Here is a 10,383-nt window from a genome sequence, read left to right on the forward strand (position 1 = left end):
TCACCCACACCCACGCCCACCCCTTTGAAGTGAGGAAACTGGCAGGGCTGCCTGGGTAACTTCCGGCCAATTGAGGATTGCTCTGGAAACTGCAATGGGGCCATCTGGGTGGCCCCCAAGCTATGGTGCAGTGGAAAGAAAAGGGAAGAGAGACAAAGACCACAGGTTTTGGCAGAGCTGGGCAGACTCGCTCTTATTTCCTCTCCCAGGACTAAGTGAGCAGGAAACCAGGGCTTCTGAAGGCAAGCCAACCTACATTTGGATTCCAGCCCCGCCCCCTCTCCTAAGTTTAAACTCCTTACTAGTTGGGGGTAACACCAACTTTGGGAGCCCATGTTACAAGCTTAATGACCTAAAGCACAAGAGAACACAGCCAAAAGCTGGAACTCAGCGAATGTTTTGGTTCCCCCACCCTCTCCCAAAGAAGGGGTTCCATCAGCGTATGGACCCTCTCCCCAGACCCCCACCCAGAGCACAATGCCATTTCCTCCCTGGGCCAAACACACCTGGAATGCTGTTGAGGAAAAACTGGAAATTTCATGACCCTACTGCTGTCTTCATTTTCACAGATTAATTGTCGGCAGAGGAGGCTTGAGTACGACACAGGTGATGCTCTTCACACGACTTTGGTCGTTCCCAGAGGGGATCCCAGGGAACCCTAGGGCAGGGGGTATTATCAAAATCGGGGTTTGCTGATGAACTAAAGTTTGAGAAATGTCAGGTTACACAGGTTTCTTTCTCTCAGGCACTGTGATTCTCTAAAAAGAGTCCTAGTACCCCCAAATTACCTGACCACTGAGGCTTCCTCCTTCCCTTGCCCCCAAACAGAACATGTTTCTCAGAACACACTTGCGATACACCACACAACCTTGTTCTCATTCAATTTTGTTGGTGGTTTGATCTGGGTCTTTATTTGAGGGGAGGGAGTTTTTCCTGAGTAATAAATAAATGAATGTTCAACTGTAAAAAAGTAAACTACACTGAGTGCACTGGGCAAAAATAGTTTATTTTCTACAGCTCAGAGAAACTGAAAAGGGCAATTATCCTAATCCTCTGAGATTTCCACGTACACATAACAGAAAGTTATTAACAAAACATAACTACAGACACTTGTGAAAATGCAAGTTCTCACTGTAGTAATGAACTCAGGACCCTTCACAACACTATGACTTCATTATAAACTGTCTAGCAAAAACTAGCAGTTACTTTTTCAGAAAATACTTGACTTTTACTATCAATAAAGGTATGAAAAAATAGAGAGGAGTCCTGAGAAACTATCTAATAAAGCAAATTAACAAACTGAAAACAAAATGACTTGGGCTACAATTCAAATGTAGTTTTGATTACACTCTGATTACATTCTGATTACATCCATTTCTGTTGCCATATATGAAGAAAAAGTTGGATACATTCCCCAAAATGTCTTGGTTACTAAACTTCTGCTAAAGGGGCGCCTGCCTGGCTGGCTCAGTGGGTAGAGCATGCAACTCTTTGATCTTGGAGTCATAGGCTGGAGCCCCATGATGGGGGTAGAGATAACTTTAAAAAATAGTTAACAGCGGCAGCTTGGGTGGCTCATTTGGTTAAGCATCTGACTTCAGCTCAGGTCATGATCTCAGGGTCCTGGGATCGAGCCCCATGGCCAAGTCTGCGGGAATGGGGGGTTGTGGGGACTCGGACTCCACACAGCAGGGAGTCTGTTCTCACTCTACCTCTCCTCCTTCCCCTGCTCATGCTCTCTCTCTCAAATAAATAAATCTTTAAATATTAGTAATAATAATAAAATTCTGCTACAGAATTCCCGGGGAACAAGCATTACACTGTAAATGTGATTTAACAATCTTACATCTATTTGCGCACAGATTCGGATTACTATAAGAGCAAGATAAATATCCTATTTCCCCCGTCTTTTTTCGTTTTCCTACTTTTTTTTTTTTTAAGATTTTATTTATTTATTTGACAGAGACAGGGAGAGCCAGCGAGAGAGGGAACACAAGCAGGGGGAGTGGGAGAGGAAGAAGCAGGCTCATAGCGGAGGAGCCTGATGTGGGGCCCGATCCCATAACGCGGGGATCACGCCCTGAGCCAAAGGCAGACGCTTAACCGCTGTGCCACCCAGGTGCCCCTCGTTTTCCTACTTTCTCAATTTTTTCTACTATATATAAACTCCTTTCAAAAGGAAAAATATGAATGTGTTGTTATGTTTAGAGAGAAAATATAGGGTTCACTAAATAATGTAGTATTTTATTTTTTTCCAACTCTCCTGCCCATTCTTGACACATTAGTAGGGCTACCAGAAGTGTGGTGTAGAAAGGATTCCAGAAAGTTTCAAAGAGGTTAGGACCTGCCACAGCCGAGGGTCCAGAGGCAAGGAAGAGAATGAACAGGGGCAAATTTCCCTAGCAAGACTCAGATGCAGTCTGGAAATGGACGTGATTTATAAAAGCCTAAGCACATAAGTAATAGACCCAGGACGAGACAAGCGAAAAGAAATAGTTAAAAATCCCGAGCTGAAACACCACCTCTGAGGATGCCTTGGTTTAGGAATTCTGAGACACTGTACACCTACCCCAATGGGAATGGACACTTCAAAGAGAGAGTGGCTCGGGGGACGTAAGCAGGAAGCCACAATATAGACAAAAGCCACCCGTGAGGTGCTGTGAATGCTGTGGTGTAAACCAAAATGGAAAATGAAATTAAAGACAAAATTTTTGCAACAGCATCAAAGACCGTAAGATGGTCAAGATACAGAAGGGGCTGGGAAAGCACATGATGAGCCCAGCATTCCCTGCCAGGGAGGAGAGGAAGGGAGTGCCCCCCAAGGAATGAAGGGGACACAGTACAAGGACATGGCGGATGTCTCAAAGGTCCCCCGAAATTAATTTCCTTGTTGACTAACTAAACTACGGTTTTCTAAGAGCACATTTGTAACAGGGCATTCTCATGTTTGAGGAAATACACATGGGAGTATCTGGGGATCAAGGAGGATTATGTCTGTAACTTACCCTCCAGCAGGTGAGAATTTACTAAGGAGCTGGTGGGACAGGGGCACAGAGACAGGAGAGAATGGAACACAAACATAACAAAATGCTGAAATGACAGAAATCCTTTGCGCTATTTTCATCACAACTTTTCATTTAAAAGTACATTTTACAACATGGCACAAACTAAGGCGAGAAAAGAGAGAAAAAAAAAAAAAGCACAGAGGAAAAAAATCCCCAGGAGTGGAGAGATGGGACAGGATTATCAGCGTCACCGACTTCTCTAGCAAAATCCACAGGCTTGAATACCCCAAAATAGATAGCATTCGAATGCACCGCCAATGCCCAACTGCAGTCACCTACACCAAGAATCATGCCAAGACTAATAAAAAGTAGCATCTACTTTTCAGGCTAATAAAACTGTGACTGACAAAGCCACTTACAAAAATGGTACTGACAGGGGCACTTCTTTTTGTAAGTTATTCAAAAGATAAATGAAAACTTTGCTTTTTGGACTGAAAAGAAGCAAGATCAGAAAATGAAGGAGAAGGGGGGAAGGATGGGGAATCACCTTTCCAGGGGAACTTCTAGCCTCCAACGACAGGCCTGGCAGAAGGGGTCCCTCTTTTGCATGTGTATGTGAGACCTAACAGTGTTTTTTCAAATAGAAAACCAGAAGCAGCAGACAACAAAGACCTGTTCAGTAATAAAATATCCATTTATTAAACTCTATCTCATCATATAGCAAAGAGCCTTCAGCAATATCAACAGAATTTTCATGACAGCATGAAGCAAGGACACCAACTAGTGTTCAGCTACACACACAGAGAAGATCCTCAAATTCCCTGTCCCTGATATCCCACCTTCCGTCAGTTTAGTGAGAGCACACAGCCTCCATTTAAGGGCCAGAGTAAAACAGCCATTCAATTAAAAAGACTCGTCTTCCTCAGGCAGAGTGGTTAAGTGGCGCAGTCGGTTAAGCGTCCAACTCTTGGTTTCCGCTCAGGTCACGATCTCAGGGTCATGAGATCAAGTCCCGTGTCAGGCTCCGAGTTCGGCGGGGAGTCTGCTTGAGTTTCTCTCTCCCCCTCCGCTCTTCTCTGCCCTCAATCTCTCTCAAATAAATAACTTTTTTTTTTTTTTAAAGAGAGATTTCCCCACCCCCCTCAGGGGCACCTGGCTTGACTCAGTGGGTAGGGCATGCAACTTGTGGTCTCAGGGTTGTGGGTTCAAGCCCCATGTTGGGTGTAGAGATCTTAAAAAAAAAAAAAAACCCACTTAAAATGGCTCTAAAATGCTAACTGCTTCACACTTCTTGAAATCTTCACTTATTTTTAAAACTAACTTCAGGGGCGCCTGGGTGGCTCAGTCGTTAAGCGTCTGCCTTTGGCTCAGGGCATGATCCTAGAGTCCTGGGATCAAGCCCCACATCAGGCTCCCTGCTCCGCTGGGAAACCTGCTTCTTCCTCTCCCACTCCTCCTGCTGTGTTCCCTCTCTCACTGGCTGTCTCTCTCTCTCTGTCAAATAAATAAATAAAATCTTTAAAAAAAAAAAAAAGACACCTGGGTTGTACATTCACTGGACAGATACATGCCCATTAAAACTGTTATTATGGAAAAAGAAAGAACAAACAGAAAAAGAAGCTGCATCGCACAGGAGTAGGAAACCGAGGGAAGACCTAAAAAGATTCACTCATTATGAAAATCTGAAGTGAAGGGGTTGTTTCAGAAAAGGCAGAGTTGGCAATGAAGTGGGGCAGGAAAAAAAAAATCATTATTCTAGAAAACAGGTAATAACGTAAGGCAATGCTCATGATAATACCTAGTAGGAAACAAAATTCACATACAGTATATTACAAAAATATTTGCATGAAGGGCCAGAACGGCTGTAAAAAGAAAAATTAAATGTTTACAGGGGTTATGTGGGGTCTTGGAGCGAGGAATCGCTTCTTTTCTGCTTTTTTCTGTGGTTTCTCTGTCACTACTTGAGAAAAAAACATTGCTTTAGAACATGCATGTGTGAATTATGCAGGAAGGCGGTATCCCACCCTTGAGCTGGGAGGTTCAGTTGCCTATTCAGCGCACTGCTACACACCGCTGTGACTTGGGGTGTCACGGGCTCTGCTTTGTCCTTCATTTGAGGGTCAGTGCTCCCTCCTCCTTTGGTCCAAGAAATTCCCCTTCTTAACTTTTACTTCAAGTCCGATGCAGGCTGAGAAACCAGACCATTTAAGTCACTTAGAGCTGGAGGGGAAAACAGCTTCTCTGCTTCACTCAATTCACTACAAAGACATACCACGTGTGAAAAGTGAGGGGTTTTGTCTTTTTTTTTTAGCAGGAGAGCCAAAAGTTCGAGAAGGTGAATGAAGGTGCACGTCCAACCCAAGAGAAGGCACTTTCACCAAGATGTCACTCAGGAACTCTACAAGCTCAATCTGAAGTGAACTTTTCAAAACTTTGAAAACCAACTGTTCATCACATGAGCTTCAAGTCTGGCCAGATACTAAGGCTACTACTAACCATTTCAGGAAAGCGCTTAAGAGGGACCAACATTCAAGCTGACAGGGACATGGAGCAGCTGGAACGTTCCGGGGTGCAAGACGGCGCTGAGCACTCTACAAAACTGGGCCACGGGTTCGTCGGAAGTGAAACACACACTTGGCTTCGTGACCAATGACACACCCCAGGATGCACCCCTGAGAAATGAAAACCTTTGATTCCACACAACCTTGAACTCAAAATGCGCACCGCAACTAAGAGCCAGAAACGGGAAACGACCCAGAGTCCACTGGCCAGCAAGGACACAAACTGCGTTGTATCCACACGACGCAACATTATTCAGCAATAAAAAGGACCGAGCCCCTGAGGAATCCACCGCCGCCAATGACTCTGGGAAGATCAAGCGGGGAAGAACAGGCAGCGCTCACCTTTGGGGACAGAAATCAAAGCAGAGGCTGGAAGGGGATCGAGCAACGATGGAGGGCGTGAAGGGAATACTTTCAGAGTGATGAAAATATACTATCATTTGGTGAGTTACATGAAGGGATAGAGAACTATCAAAACTCGAGGAACTATATACTCGGAATCGATGTGTTTGTATGTAAATTATATACTGACAGATGTTTGCAAATGTGGCTACAGGCAAAACTATGGATTTTTACTGATTAAAATCAAAATTAACATGATTAAAAAATTAAGAATCTGGGGCGCCTGGGTGGCACAGCAGTTAAGCGTCTGCCTTCAGCTCAGGGCGTGATCCCGACGTTCTGGGATCGAGCCCCACATCAGGCTCTTCTGCTATGAGCCTGCTTCTTCCTCTCCCACTCCCCCTGCTTGTGTTCCCTCTCTCGCTGGCTGTCTCTATCTCTGTCAAATAAATAAATAAAATCNAAAAAAAAAATTAAGAATCTTCTCCCTCCCTTTTTCCATAAAGATGAAGGATTCACTGGCTTATAGATTTATCTGGGTTGTGTCCCCCCCCCAACTAATGCGGTACATTCAGTTTCTGGTCCCAATTAAGTCAAGTTTTTAAAATAGGTGGGGGGGGGGCGCCTGGCTGGCTCAGTCGGAAGAACATGTGACTCGATCTCGGAGTTGTGAGTTCAAGCCCCACGGTGGGTGTCGAGATTACTTAAATAAGTAAAACTTTTAAAATGAAATAAAATAAAATATGTAAGAGTAGGGAAAAAACTGGCATTAAAACAAACTAAAAGAAATTCTTTCTAGAGTGTTCCCCCCAAGAAGCACACCAGAGTCATCTTCCTAAAGATACCATGCACAAAACTGCTCCTTCTTAATCCTCTAGATCATCCGCATTCTCGGCCCCAGACTCAGCCTGCAGCAGGAGGAAATCACCATCACTTCTTAAAGGCCCAGCTCAAGTGCCACCTCGTCAGACAGAACTGGTAACTGAGTTTCACCAACCCCCGTCAGGGATGGTTTCTTTGTGCGACCACTCGTCCGCCATCAGAACTGCCCCAGTGACATCTCTCTCGGGCCTCTCTCCTCCCTCCAGGGCTTGGGACCATCAACCCTAGCTCTGTGTCCCCAACCCTCAGCCTGAGGCCCACTATCATTGCATACAGGTTCCACTGCTCCTTAATAAGAAAAGGGGACCTCAGGATAAAATCAGAGGCCAGAGGCCCGGGGCAACTAGCATCCAAATGGCTCTGAGGACGTTCTCCTCCCCTCTGCACTACCTGCTTCAGGACCCATGCTTCCCTTCCTACCCCTTGCACAAGCAAAACCTGAATTACTCACCTTTATAACCCCAGAGGGCCTACTTAATGCCCTACGGTCAGGGAGAGAATAAGCTTAGGGAGATCTAGAAAGGGCCTTAGGAGGAAGCCCCCTCCATTTTGCAGATGAGCAAGCTATGGCCCAAGTTACGCAGTCATACATTTAATAGACACCGAGCATCTACTAGACGCCAGGCAGTGCAAGGCAGTGGGACTAATGCCGTGTGTTCATGTAACATCTACGACCATACACGCACAGGCATCTGTGTTTTTACGATTATCTGTGTATAGGGTGTGTGGGGCTTACATCCCAGACAAAGAAATAACACGTCTGCATTCCTTCCTGGCTATGTTCTACTTCATCTCTCACCTTACCCACCCACCCACCCGCCTCACTCATGGCCCCTAGAGCCACTGCCTGGGACTGTCACGCTACCTGAGCTCCTCTCACATGGTTTGCTCCTGCTTCTCACGGTGCTCTCAAGGTCATCGGTGAGGTCAGTGTTTCACAAGTGCCTATGACATTGCACTAGGCACTGGGAACCAATGGGTGGACAGTCACTGCAGCCCCAAAGCTCTCACAGCCGCAGAGTCCCCCCATGGGAAGCAGGTACCCTACAGATCATCCCGCACATGTCCATGATTCACAGGGCTGCAGGTAAGGAGAGGGTGCTGCCACGTAATCACAGCTCCTGACCTAGAAAGGCCACCTTGAGGAAATGACATTTAAGCTGAGGCCGGGGAACAGTGGAACGAAGAGAGCTCTGGGCACAGGGCACAGCTGCAGGAGGAAAACACAGGAGCCCAGGGTGTTCAAGAAGATTCATGGAGGGGCGCCTGGGTGGCACAGCGGTTAAGCGTCTGCCTTCGGCTCAGGGCGTGATCCTGGCGTTATGGGATCGAGCCCCACATCAGGCTCCTCTGCTATGAGCCTGCTTCTTCCTCTCCCACTCCCCCTGCTTGTGTTCCCTCTCTCGCTGGCTGTCTCTATCTCTGTCAAATAAATAAATAAAATCTTTAAAAAAAAAAAAAAAAGAAGATTCATGGAGCTCTGAAGTCTGGGAACCTGGGTAAGCTAACAGTTCGATCTCCGTTTTTGTTAACCTCTCACAGAAACTTAGCATTTCCTCCAACTATGAATGTAGGCAATACACCAAAGAACCTGTGAGTTCGAGATCCAAAAAAATCATAAATATCTTTGTATCCCATTACAGTGGTTGCAGAGAGCATGAAACACCATTCGCTATCATGGCTCTGAAATTACAATGATCAGACGCCCTCCCCTCCCAGTGAGGGCTCGCTATGTAATAGGGGACTCAGAAGCCCCTACTGCCACATCACAAATTTGCTCTTCAATATTCTGATGGCTGTATTTCAAGGTAATGGGTTCCCTTTGTAATCCTGAGTATTTTACTTTAAATCGGAAACACTGTAAGAAAGAGGTCAACAGATTTCACCAGACTGCAAAAGGTTCAAGTACCTTCCAGATAAAGAAAAGGACATGTTGAACAGAGAACAAGAATAAGAAAGAAAACAAGAAGGGCTGAAGAGGATTTTCTGGACTTGGGGGGGGGGGGGGGGGGGGGTCGGTAATAGACCAGCGTCAACAGGAGCCCGCAGCCATGGGTCAGAATGCCCACTCCTGCTGAGAGCAAGGGGAGACCCGGGAGGGTTTTAAGGCTGGAACAGGATCACTTTCTCCGCTATCTGGGAGACGGGCAAAGGACAAAGGGACAGGCAGCAAAGATAAGGCAGGTGAGTACAGGGAAGCGCCAGCTGGGACAGGAAAGCTTCCCAGGAAAGCTTCTGGTGGGTTGTGCTAGGAAGGGAACGCATTTAGAAAACGAAGCATCACCAAACTTAGCATAACCAATATATAAAGAATAATCCTAGCTCTCTACTTTGGAAGTTGCCGGTTGCTGAGTCAAGCGGCGCAAATCTGCTGTGCTTTCATCAAGTGGGTTTTAATATAGAAGTCTGATACATAATGCATGTTGATCTCTGCAAAAATTCCTTTACAAGAGATTCCAAAGGCTTTTCAGATTGTTCTAGTGCAATATGAATTTTATGGAGGCAAAAGGTTAGGAAACAAAAGACGCTGCCTTCTTTTCTAGAATTCAGTTATCCTATAACCTCTTATTAGGGAATATGGTAGGGAAGTAGAAAACAAACAAAAGGTCTCCGGGGTGTCAAAAAGCAATTTCCGAGTTCATGCACAAAAGCAGTGACATCTTACTTATCACAGAGGCCCAGGTCCATAATCAGGGGCTTTTTAGCTCGACTTTACAGTTATAGCCTAGTTAACTGGTTTCCATATTATAATTCATGACGTCACAAAAATAGACATTAGGAGACATACACCATGCCAATGGTTAAGTGGCAAATGTCAAAAAAAAAAAAATTCAGGAAAAACTTGAGTTAAGAGGAAAAAAAACACCACGCAAGTTGAAAGCAATTGTTCTAAAATAGTTTTAAAGCAGTTCTGCCCTTCAAAAGAAAACCTGGTTAGTAAACAGGTACAACAAAGGCAAGCCGCACTGAGTGCAGACCAGGCACAGGGTTCAGAGCTGGTCCTGGAAGTGAGTGACCCACCCAGGTGTGCCAGCAAGGAGGGCCTCTGCTGTTCCGTCAGAGGCCAGGTCCGAGCTGTCTACCTTCCGTGTACGTGACACAGTGATACCACATGTGCCACCCCTTTATCTCATTCCGTTTCATCCTTTCCTTTTCAGGACCGTAAAACTGAAAGAGGGACGCGCCTGGGTGGCTCAGTCCGTGAAGCATCTGCCTTCGGCTAGGGTCATGATCTCATGATCCTGGGATCAAGCCCCGCGTCAGGCTCTCTGCTCAAGGAGGAGCCTGCTTCTCCCATTTCTTCTGCCCTATACCTCTGCTCGTGCTCTCTCTTGCTCACTCTCTCTCAAATAAATAAAATCTTAAAAAAAAAAAGAAAAAGAAAACAGAATTTACGCATGTTTTTACATATTTAAGTACATTTCGAATCCAGAAATTCTAATGCAATACATGTTTTCGCCTATATCCAACAGGAACATAATACATCATTTAGTACAAGATAATGGTGGTCATGATAATAATTGAGTACCAAGATTCTAAAAAGTACATTTTAGGGGTGCCTGGCTGTCTCAGTCAGTAGATCATGTGATCTT

General features: G+C 45.4%; 1 long non-coding RNA gene across 1 annotated transcript; it reads left to right on the top strand.

The window, feature by feature from the left end:
• Window positions 1-5,826: 5,826 nt before the first annotated feature.
• Window positions 5,827-10,052, top strand: LOC117802282. Its single transcript, XR_004625375.1, has 3 exons — window positions 5,827-6,009; window positions 6,787-6,886; window positions 9,949-10,052. It is a non-coding gene; the product is annotated as an uncharacterized LOC117802282 (long non-coding RNA).
• Window positions 10,053-10,383: the final 331 nt, after the last annotated feature.

This window comes from Ailuropoda melanoleuca, chromosome 5 (assembly GCF_002007445.2).
Source record: "Ailuropoda melanoleuca isolate Jingjing chromosome 5, ASM200744v2, whole genome shotgun sequence".
Taxonomy (NCBI): Eukaryota; Metazoa; Chordata; class Mammalia; order Carnivora; family Ursidae; genus Ailuropoda; species Ailuropoda melanoleuca.